An 11,246-nucleotide genomic window follows, 5' to 3' on the forward strand; every position below is an offset into this window, starting at 1 on the left:
AGAAAAAATATGAATGCCTTTTCTTCAGTGCCTGCTGGTCTTAGAATCCATTAAAAGTTCTAAAATGTTAAAATACAACTATTATCCTAAGAATAAGGTTCACAGTATTTACTAAAATAGTCATTAAAATAAATGTAAGCAAACATGCTTTCACTGCTTGAGCCAGACTGCTGCTTATTCATGTGAAAGAGTCTAAATTCATTCAAACTACCCAGTTCTACACTTTTTTCCCCTTCTGTTTTTCTAATCCAAACATGTATGGAATAATGGCTGAATCCTTTCCTGTCAAGATGCTGCCGGGCAATAAATCACTTTCTATTTTAAGCAACAAATGATTTCATTTATCTCTGATCAATGCTTCCACATAGTTGCATAAATTGGTAAGACAAACCCAAGAGAAATAGGGTTTGATAGCACTGTTAACCTTTTATTTCTTTGCAATTATTTTCAGATACCTGTTCAATGGTCTCATTACTTTTCAATACTTGCAATCATCTCTGCTTCTGCTACCAGAGAATGTTTTGCCCAGATTCAACATCATGTGTGATCTATCGTAAAAAAAATTTTTTTTAGTATTTGCATGGCTTAAATGAAAATGGAGTATGGTCATTTATCACTTTGAAAGCTAAAGATTTTTTCACAGTCCTTCAACACATCCATGAGATGGGGCTAGGCTTTTTCACAACTAATCCACAGCTCAAAGCTTACATTGGAGTGTAATGTGTTATCGTGTTCACACAGTTATAATGCCTTATGGCTATGCAATTTGTTTTTTCCTAGCATCATAGGGTTTCTGAGAGGCAGCCAATATGAAATACAGAAAGTCCAAGCTCATGATAACTTGGCAGTTTCTATTGTAGGGCTTTGAATTCTCCTAGCTCAAAGCATCAGAAACCCAGAGGGTTATGCAGGAAGTGAAATTCTGCCTTAGTACAAACTCAAGAGGGAGTAGAAATCCCTCCAAATTTGGCATGGAGAACCTAAGCTCCTGCCATAGATTTGTATCCAACCAGAGAAGAAACTCTGCATGGACTAATCACCTAATTTGCAAAAGTATCCCATGAACATCTATCTAATGAGTGCTCTCTAAGCCAGCAAACATTCACATGTGTGGACATCCAGGTCAGAGAAGACTCAGAGAGGTAAACATCAGTTGGCCTTGAGCCTTAGTTCAGTTCAATTCTGGCTCAGCTACAAGCATGTATGTCTGAAATGGAATGGGTTATGAAGATATGCTTGGATCTAAAGAGTTTCTTAGATGTCTGGTCTTGGGATAGTTCCAAATTTTTTAAAAAAGGGCAATTAATTTGAAAGGTTCTGGCACTCACTTTTTAGAACAAAGGTTGAAGTTTGGGTTTTGCAGCAACTATTGTTGTATGCCATCGGGAATATAAGTTAATATTCATCTCTAAACCTACTACTCTATTATCATCATGTGGGAAATAACCCAATAGTCCTCAATGGAGATCCTCTAAAAGGGTCTCAGAAATACTCATTTCATGAACTTGACAAAGAATTTAATTCAACTGTTAAGAAGGCAATTACAGGGTCAAGAATGAAAAGGGAACCTCAAGTCATTTAAAGAGAGGTTACAATTCCCAAGAACTTATGGGAATCTGATTCTATATTTCCATGACCTTTATAACTGAGACTTTCTATCAGTTATAACTTAGAACATATAGGTTCAACTCAGTTGTTCAAGATTGTTAAACATTTGTTGGGGTAATAAACTGGTAAAAAAAACAAAACATCAGAGTATGATTTAGCTCGTCTTACAATATGTTTTAAACCCAAACTCTTTCATTTTACTTGTTATTTTAATGACTATTTATAGTTACTTTATTTTTATTTACTAATTCAGTACTTGTTCATTGTTAATTATTTGTTTGTTTTTAGTTTCAGGTGTATAGTACAGTGGTTAGATATTTATATAACTTACAAAGTGATCCTCCCAAAAAGTCCAATGCCCACCTGAAACCATACATAGTTATTACATCATTATTGACTGTATTCCCTATGCTTTACTTTATATCCCTATCCTTGTGAATTGTTAGTCCACAAAAAATATAATAAAAAATCACCATCCAGAGATAACCACTAATAACATTTTGTTCTTAAACACACAACAAAAGAATCATATTATATGTACTGTTTTGTAATCTTTTTTCACTGAGCATTTTTATTTATCATTAAATATTCTTCTATATTATATTTATAATAGTTTTTGTTAGTCTGTTCTATTTATTCACCATAAAATTCACTTAATTACTTATCTTTGGATATTTACGTTGTTTCTAAATTTTCAGTACATATTATAGGACAGCAGTGTAACACAGATCCATTGAGCCTTAACCATCAACTTAAGAAAAACGTTTACAAGTGTAAGATCTGGGTCAGAGGACATAAAGTCTGAAGCATCTAATGCCTGTTGCTCTATTTTTCTCTGGAAGGGTTAGTATCAATATATCTATGTATGTTTTAACCTTAAAAAAGCAGGGGGAAAGCAAGTGGCTAGTAAATTCCATTCCACAATGAGCAAATGACTAGTTTTCTTATTGGAAAATTTCAGAGATTGGCAGAAGATTGAGTAGAGTTTAGGTAATGTCTGATGTCAACTTATAGGCAATGAGTGCTCTGTAATCCAGCAAACATTCATATGTGTGAAATCCAGGTCAGAGAAGACTCAGAGAGGTAAATGTCAGTTTGCCTTGAGCCTTAGTTCATTTTGATTCTGGCTCAGCTACAAGCATGTATGTCTGAAATGGGGGACATTTTCTCTCCCTTTCCTTCAATCTCTTTCTCTCTTTCTCAGAATGAGCCAAGTTTCCCTTATTAAAAGGACAAACACCTAAAGCAAATCACCAACAAAGCCTCTAGCTGGTGCCTAGTGGGCCTAAGAAATTAGTAATGGGGAGGGGCTAAGTAGCAGCAAATGGAATAATAATGAGAAAAGCATTTACTAAGAGATTTAGGGAAGAAAAATTAGAGTGGTTGCATGTTTGTTTATAGCGGGCATTGGATGAAGACCCTTGATCAGGCAGAACGGTAAACAGTTGAGAAGGGGGCTTAGAAGGAAGCTACTTTCCTTACCTTTGATTTCTCCAGTCAATTAGTTAAGCATAAAATTAAAAAAGCAAAACAAAAAAAACCCCCAAAAAAACTCCTGGAAAAGGCCATTAAGGCCAGATTTCCATGGGCCCTTCAGGCTCAGAATACTTACTAGCCCATTTTTGTGAAGACCACATATGGTTCAAGAACTGAATTCAATTCATGAAAGGAATGGCTAGAGGGAAATGTGGGTGGTGGGAAGGGATGAGTGAGTTGTAGAAGACAGGTGTGTGAAGTGTGAAAACTGGGGGTTTAAATTGCAAAACAAGCAAGAAAGCAAACAAAAAGATGTATTTTAAATGAGTTCTTACCTGGGTTATTGCTATTTTCTAAGTAAATCTTTTTAACAATTATTAATATGATACCATAAATCACACTATCAGTTAATGACTAAAGTCAAGTGTGAAAGATGATTTATTTTTAAAAATTATTTTCTTACATTTATTCCTTCATTCCGTAACCAAGGAGAAGGTCTCTACCAAATCCACGTTATTTCATTTGTCACAAATTTTAACTCTGAACTTAAAGATATAAGGAAACATAATTTCAGAAACAACGTTGTGAATCATAGAGACAAGGTAATTGACATTTACTACAATAGCAAGCGTAGTGTTAAAAAACAAAAATTAAACCAAGTAAATTTGAAGATCTAATTGGCTTTATTAAGCAATTTTATGAATAAGAAGCATTTCATCTATCAACTAGAAGGCTGCTCAAGAGTTTGTACAAAATAGGTTTCACAGGAAGAAGGGTAGGGCAAGGGAGCTGCGGGTGAAAGACAAAAAAAGGATTATTTTTGGGGTTTGGGCCAGGACCTCTTTTCTTTGGGTGAAGAGAAAGGGAAGGATTTGTATCATGTAGATTGCTGCTTCTTTCTATGGGGGATAGAGAAGATCTATGTGACAGATTACCTTATTGGTGCTTGACCAGGAAATTCCAGGCAGATTAATTAAAATTATGTTTCTGGGAGAGGTTGAAACTGCAATTGGTCCAATATTGAATCTAGATTGGATATCATGAGCTCTTAGCATGAATGATGCCATTTTAGGCCTGTGGGGTTTTTTCTTTAACAGTAGGAATCACTTATTTGCAAAGTATACATTGAAGTATGGATATGCCTCAGAGTTGCTCCATAGACCTTTGCCCTAATTACAAATTTTGACTGAGAATGAATTTTGTGCCAGGCATTGGTGTTAGGCACTAAGAATAGAAAAATAAATAGACTTCAGTTAAAATATGGCATGCTAAGCTATTTCTGCTCCCTTGTGCTCTATTATCTTTGATGACCTTAGTCAATAGCCATACCCAGATCCTCCATCTATGCAGGATCATGTCAAGAGCAGTGGAAATTGGCAAGGTTAAAGGAGGAAGTCAAGAGAGGATGCATTTTTCTTCTGATCGTCTCAGGCAATGAGCTCTCCCAAATCTAGTTTGAACTTCTTGTGAAGTCTACTAACAACCTCTTATTTGGAAAAGTACAATTAATTTTTTTTTCATTTGTCAAAAAGAACCTTTATTACTTTTGTAATAACCTTTTATGTTCTTATGCTTTCTTGCCAGATACCTTTGGAGCAAGTGCTTTCTGGGCTGGAGCTTTCGGACCCTTCTGAGCTTTTGGAGGTGCTGTCTTCTGGCCTGCAGCTTTTTGGGCGGGAACCTTCTGGTCTGGAGCCTTCTTGCCTGCAGCAGCCATCTTTTTTGCAGGAACCCTTGCAGCAGATGCTGCAGCTGTACCTTTAGCAGCAGGTGCTTTTTGGGGAGAAGCTTTCAGGAGTGCTGCCTTTTGAAGCTTCCTAACTTCAAGCTTGATTATTTGGTTCCTCATTTTCTTTGCCTTCATGACTTTGTAATGATCAAAATCTGTCATTTGGCTTTCTTTTCTCTGGCTTCAATCTTCTTGGCCCATCTTGTGGCTGCCCATGTTGTATTGATATCTGCCTTCTCCCAGGCTTTTCGGACATATTTCTGGCGGGCACTGTGTGGGAACTTGAGGATGAAGTCAGTGAGCTGCATGCATTTGAAAGGCATAGCCTGTCTCCTTACTTCAGTGCAAGGTCCATCAACCAAAGCCCTGTTCTGGTCAATAACATCTACGATCATGACCAGCTTCCCAGCATGAGGCCCAAAGGAGACGTAGGCTACCCGGCCAACCTCCACGAAGCGCCTGAACACCATGTTGGCGGCCTTCAGCGAGAAGCAAAAGTACAATTAATTTGAATGTGTATGGGAGCTATCGAAATCTCCTGGGTCCCATTGATACCACTGAGGGCACGTGAAGTGGAGGCATTCAGAGATGCTATCTTTGCAAGAAGCAGATGACCATCCAGCTCTAAAGATGATAATCTAGGTCACCTAATCACATGAAAATTGAACATGTGGGGCTCTACTAGCCAAGCAGGCATCACCTTCACCAGGGAAGGGGCATAGTCACAAGACAGAGTGAGATAATGAAAGACATGTTCAAAAAGACAATAATAATTTAGAAAGATACAAAGAAGATATTTTCCAATATCTAAAAACTGTTTTAAAAAATGCACTTAAAAATAAAGTATGGTCACTCGATATAAACTCGAAAAAAACAGTTGACTATTATTAAAGTCACTCGAGGGAAAAATTAAGATTAAATAAAAGTTGGAATTAAAGTTTGTGAATAAGATATAAATGTTATAAACCACAACAACATAGAAATTGGAATATGACAACAAAGAGAGATTGGTAGAATGAGGGAAAAGGTGAGATATAATGAATTTCAGTATAATGATTGACATGTTTTTTACAGTGGGGGAGTGTTAAAAAGATATTGTGTTCTTTTGTAGGTGATAGCTCAAGAAAAGAATATTATGTTAGTCAAAGATATAACTGAAAAGAACTAAAAATAACATAATAAGCAGAAGTCAGATGGTGCAATTGGGGGAAAGCCCCATCTCAGTGGGAGATGAGAAGTCATATATTAATTACTAATTTTATAGTGGAAAGTTAGTAGATGCTACCTAAATCAAAGAATAAAGACATATGTAAGTTATATAAAGTTATAAAGGTTACAATTCTCTGAAGAAAACACAAATTTTCAAATTGTTAGAAAGAAAACAAACAAAAGTGAACAAAACACATTCAATAGAGCGAAAGATTAAAATCTAAAGAAGTATTCAAAACAGAAGACATAAAACAGAATGGTAGAAATAAGATTGAGGATATATGTCATATATAAATATAAATCATACAAAATATTTGTTAAATAAAAAAATGTAGGACCACATAAAAAATAAAATTCAACTATATTGGATATACAAAATACACATTGACAATAAATTGACTCCAAAATGTTACAAGTGAAGAAATAAGCAAACTATACCAGGGAAAGTCTACAAAAATTAGGAATTTTGATGTCAATATCAATATCAGACAATGCTTAGAAAGGATTGAATAAGATGAAAAAGATAATTTTTATCAGTCAATGTTTCAACAAACTATCAAAGCAAATATACTATCAGAATTCATAAATCAAAATGAAAAATACAAGAAGAAAAGGGGAGAAACACAATAGTTGTAGGAGACTTTTCCAGTCAGTCTATGACAGACCAAATAGATAAGGATAGAAGGGACCCAAAGAACATAATGAATAAAAAGATACATTAACTCTATACTCTAAAAGCACAGACTATACCTTAAATTCTGCTCCTGTACTATTTTATGAAACTGTTCCCAATTATGCTACAAAATACCTTACAAAATACAAATGGCATATATAAATATGCTGTGGACTGAATGTCTGTGTCTGCCAAAATTCATGTGTTGAAGCTATAATCTCCAAAATGATCATTTTTGGAGGTGGAGCCTTTGGGAGGTAATGAGAGTAGAGCCTTTATGAATGGAATTAGTACGCTTATAAAAAGAGACAGAAGACAGATTCGCTCTCTCCTCCACAGAAGGAAACAGCAGGAAAGTGGTCATGTGCAAACCAGGAAGAGGGCTCTCACCAGGGACCTAATCAGTTGTCACCTTGATTTTGGACTTCTTAGCCTCCCAGAACTGTGACAAGTAAGTTTATATTGTTTAAGTCACCCAGTCTATGGTAATTTTGTTATAGCAGCCCAAACTAAGACATTTTTAAATGCTCAAATTTATCCATCATTTTAAAAAACACAAATTTAGACAAGATGTCCTGTTTCATTTATCAGATTGGAAAAGATCATCATGTTTAGTTAGTAGTTTACAGCATTGTCCAAGATATGGTAAAAGAGAATATCATACACTGCTGATGGAAGTAAAATTAGTGAGCCACCTTAAAGGGTAGTTCAGAAATATCTTCCAGAATTTAAAAGTCATATTTCTCTTAGCCTAAGAATTCTATTTTAGAAATTTAACATGCAGTTATACTCAGATATGTGCTCAAAGAAATAAGTAGGGTGCTTATTGAGTCTTTGTGTATAACAAAAACAACTGGAAACCACCCAAATATTCATTCATAAGATGGGATAAATGTCATATCCATAAAAAGGAATGTCGTGCTTTTATTCAGAAGGAAAAGGTTGATCATAGGCTCATGTGAACAATTTTGTAAAAAAAATACTGGTAAAGGAAAATAAAGAATGTTCAGAATAGGTTTTGTGGGGGAGGAAGAAACTTGCCTTTACTTTCAAGGTTCTTTTGGCTGGTCTACTAATCCAGTAGACATGAGAGAGATTAGCAAAAGAAAATAACCAAATTAATTACATACATATGTCTGGGAATCCCACATATATGAGAGAGTCAGAGACCCCACATACATGAGAGGTTCAAAGACAGAAAGGGAACATATGACACTCTGAGCCAGGGGTGAGATGAGGCATCTTGGGGGTGCAGAGGGTCACTGCAGGAAGAGCACATGCTCAGAGATTAGTAGTTTGCCGTGCTGCACAGATAGGTAAGACGTCATTTCTGGTTAACTCATCATGAGCCAGGCTCCTAATGTAAGTTCTTCTAGATAGTTAAGGGACGGGCGGAAGTTTCTTTTGAGCCTGAAGGGTCTCGGTTACATTTAGCTCAATATAATTCACATACCACAGAGGCGCATCTTTGGGCAACACACTCTGAACCCCTACACCATCATGTTACAAACATTTGTATGTGCTCAGAAAACTTCTTGAAGGACATGTACACAAATACCAGTGGCGGTTGCTTCTGGGGAAAAGACAGTCGTCCTGGAGTAAGAAGGAAAGTTGTTTTTCATTATATATACTACTGTACTGATTTTTGTTAACCATGTCCCAATATTAGGCTTACAAATTTTTAAAAAGAATAGAAAACAATGCGTGAGAGAGATATCACATGCACCATGAGGAGCTTAGAGGCTAATGGAGGATAAATACACATCAAAATTACAATGTGGTATGAGAAATGATAAAATAGATTGTGCAGAGGGAGTGTGGAGGAAGTGCCCAAATGCAGTAGCGATTTTCTTACAAAAGTAGGAGAAAGTACTGCCTGGTGAAACCTCTCCTGTTTTTTTCTGTTAGCATCCCAACTTTTGGGAAAATAAGCCTCCATTACCAGTTTGAAATATGGAATTCTGTTGTGCCTAAAACTGCCAGATTCTCATGAACAAGGGAAGTAAGAACCCCAGAAGAATTATTTCTAAATAGAATACTCCATTCTTGCTGTGGGGAAGAATTGTTCTTTCATCTAGTCTTCTTTGATTCTTTTTCCCCATTCTCTTCTTTTGTTTCTAGTCACCTTGAAGGCAGGATTGGGAATTATGTTCGTGGTTTGCTGCTATCGATAATTAAAGCAAAGTATGTCCCATGAGTGGCCATGGTCTGTGTTTGTATTTTAAGTGAATTCTCCCATCCAGAGCAGTGGCCTGTATCCTCTGTGACACTGGCTCTGCAGGCATGTGACACAATGGTGACAGCGCCATGGCAGTCAAGCTGAAGGCTCTTTGCACAGTGTGACATGCCTCCTTGCTTTGTGCACTTCCAGGGACTTTGATGATGTGATCCATTGTTAGAAACAAGGGGCCACTTCATCCTGACATGGACAAAAGGGGTGAGTTACTGAAAAGCTTGAAGGAGTAAAGTTTCTCACAATAAATAAACAGTCTGGGAAGCATTGGCAGCAGCAATATAATCCTTTAGAAACACATTGATCTTTGGGTTTCTGTTCATTGTCTGTGGGAGTTCAGAATTCCATGCTTCTGGAAGAAAAAGAAATGGAATGTTTAAATGGGTGAAACACAATAGCTTATTATACGGGGGAAAGTACTGTGTTTGTGGCCCCCATTTGACAGATTTCCCTTGAAAATCTCATGTTGAACTTTGATGCCTGTAATGCTAAAATGTACTTCAACCCCAAAGTTATTGTATTTCTGACTGTCACAAAAAAGACACCAGATTGGTTTTTATGTCTCTGCACGTCCCATTGCTCTTTTCTTCCCTTGCAGCCTAAGAAATATTTTTAAATAAATTTTTTTCTATAGTTAGAGCTTATCTCAATTGTTACTAAGAAAAATAATTTCATTAGTTAATATAGCCAAAAGGAGGAGGAAAAAATATCCAACTATCTGTCAGGTGAGTTCTTCTATGGCCCCTTGAAGCTTTCTAGTTGGTAAAAGTGAAAAATACCTATGCCAGGAAATGTATACAGTATCTCACTATTATTTAACAGCCATTTGCAACAAAACCAAAGCATAAAGGGAAATAAGGTAAATGGGGATTTATAAATCTTTTGAATGAAGATCAGAATTATATCAACATTACATTCTACATTTCCTAGAAGGTTTTTCATGTAAAATGAAGGTTATGAAAAGGACAAGCACAACTTAGAATTAGCCACTGTTCTATACTTTGGTCCTGTCATTGATCTTTTATACTACTATTTCTAACGTTAGAAAGCTTCCATTTCAATATGAAACTACAGCTCTTTTTGTATTCCATAGCAAATAGAGTTTAGATGATGTTAAAAAAAACCAAGTTATTGTAACATTATTTTATCATCATTTCAACTACCTACTAAGAGCACATGTTGTTACAGCATAAAGAATATAACCTAACCTGTGTTAAAGAAAAATAAACTTTAACTTCATTCACATTGAGAATTTAGTTTAATACAATAATAGAACAGGTTCTTAGATTTTAATCCCGCTCTGTATAAAAACGATTTTACGCTGATGTTGAATTACTGTTTCATTTGAGAGAATTTACTGATGCTGATTTTCCTCTGCCTGTATTATATACTTTGTGAATTCTCGGCAATCAGTTAATGGTTCCAACTGGCTCTCCCTCGCCAACCTATGTGCTGATTCTTCTGTGATGGACTGTTGTCTACATGAAATGAAAAATCATTTTAATATTGACTTCAGTAAAACACACGAAGACAAACTGGCCCTCTAATGATAACATCATGCTCTTCAAAGTGAAATGGAAATGAATTTCAGATCATCATCTGTTTGCAATTATCGGCACTATTGTTCTTGCCTTTCTGTTACTACAGGTGTAAGAGCGAAACGTATTTTCCCTTAAATGCATCAAAGGTAATATGATGGTTGACATTCAGAGTTTTGCCAAGTTTCTTTGGTTTCTGTTTCTACCCAGCTATTCATCTATGCTCTCTGACAAATTCTTAGTTTAAGATCAGTTTCTTAAGAACTCTGTTCAATTTTATATTCCCAATACTTATTCCAGTGGCTGGCCAGTAGTAGATGTTTATCTTTGTAGCTACCAGCGTACAAGCTCTACATGTATTAATGCATTTAATACTCATAACAGGGAGTATGAATGGTAAAAACAACTATTATTCTCCCAATTTTACAGATGAAGCAGAGAGGTTAAATAACCCGCCCAAGGTCATTACTGAAAAGGAAAGGAGCCATCTTTTAATCCCAGGCAGTCTGGCTCCAGCTTCTGTGTTCTTAACCACTAAGCTGTGCATACAAGAGGAAGGAGGAAAGTCGCTTGGCCAATGAGATCCGATAACATAGTGGTTGTGGCAGCTTGATTATGTTCTCACAAACCTAATTTATGTTGTGCAAAGCAGCACAAAATTAAATACCAAGAAAATGTTTCTTTTGTATGTGTATGAAATACTCTGTTTATAATTTCTCTTAGAACCTCATGTACAATTTAGTCTTGCTATTTTCATCATTAAGTTTCTTTCTCTTTAAA

The 11,246-nt window shown here is 35.9% G+C and overlaps 1 pseudogene; it reads right to left on the reverse strand.

The window, feature by feature from the left end:
* Positions 1-4,641: 4,641 nt before the first annotated feature.
* LOC109379043 (60S ribosomal protein L14 pseudogene) lies at positions 4,642-5,304 on the reverse strand (annotated as a pseudogene).
* Between the last annotated feature and the right edge of the window lie 5,942 nt (positions 5,305-11,246).

The sequence above is a fragment of the Hipposideros armiger genome, unplaced genomic scaffold, assembly GCF_001890085.2.
Source record: "Hipposideros armiger isolate ML-2016 unplaced genomic scaffold, ASM189008v1 scaffold_21, whole genome shotgun sequence".
Lineage (NCBI taxonomy): Eukaryota > Metazoa > Chordata > Mammalia > Chiroptera > Hipposideridae > Hipposideros > Hipposideros armiger.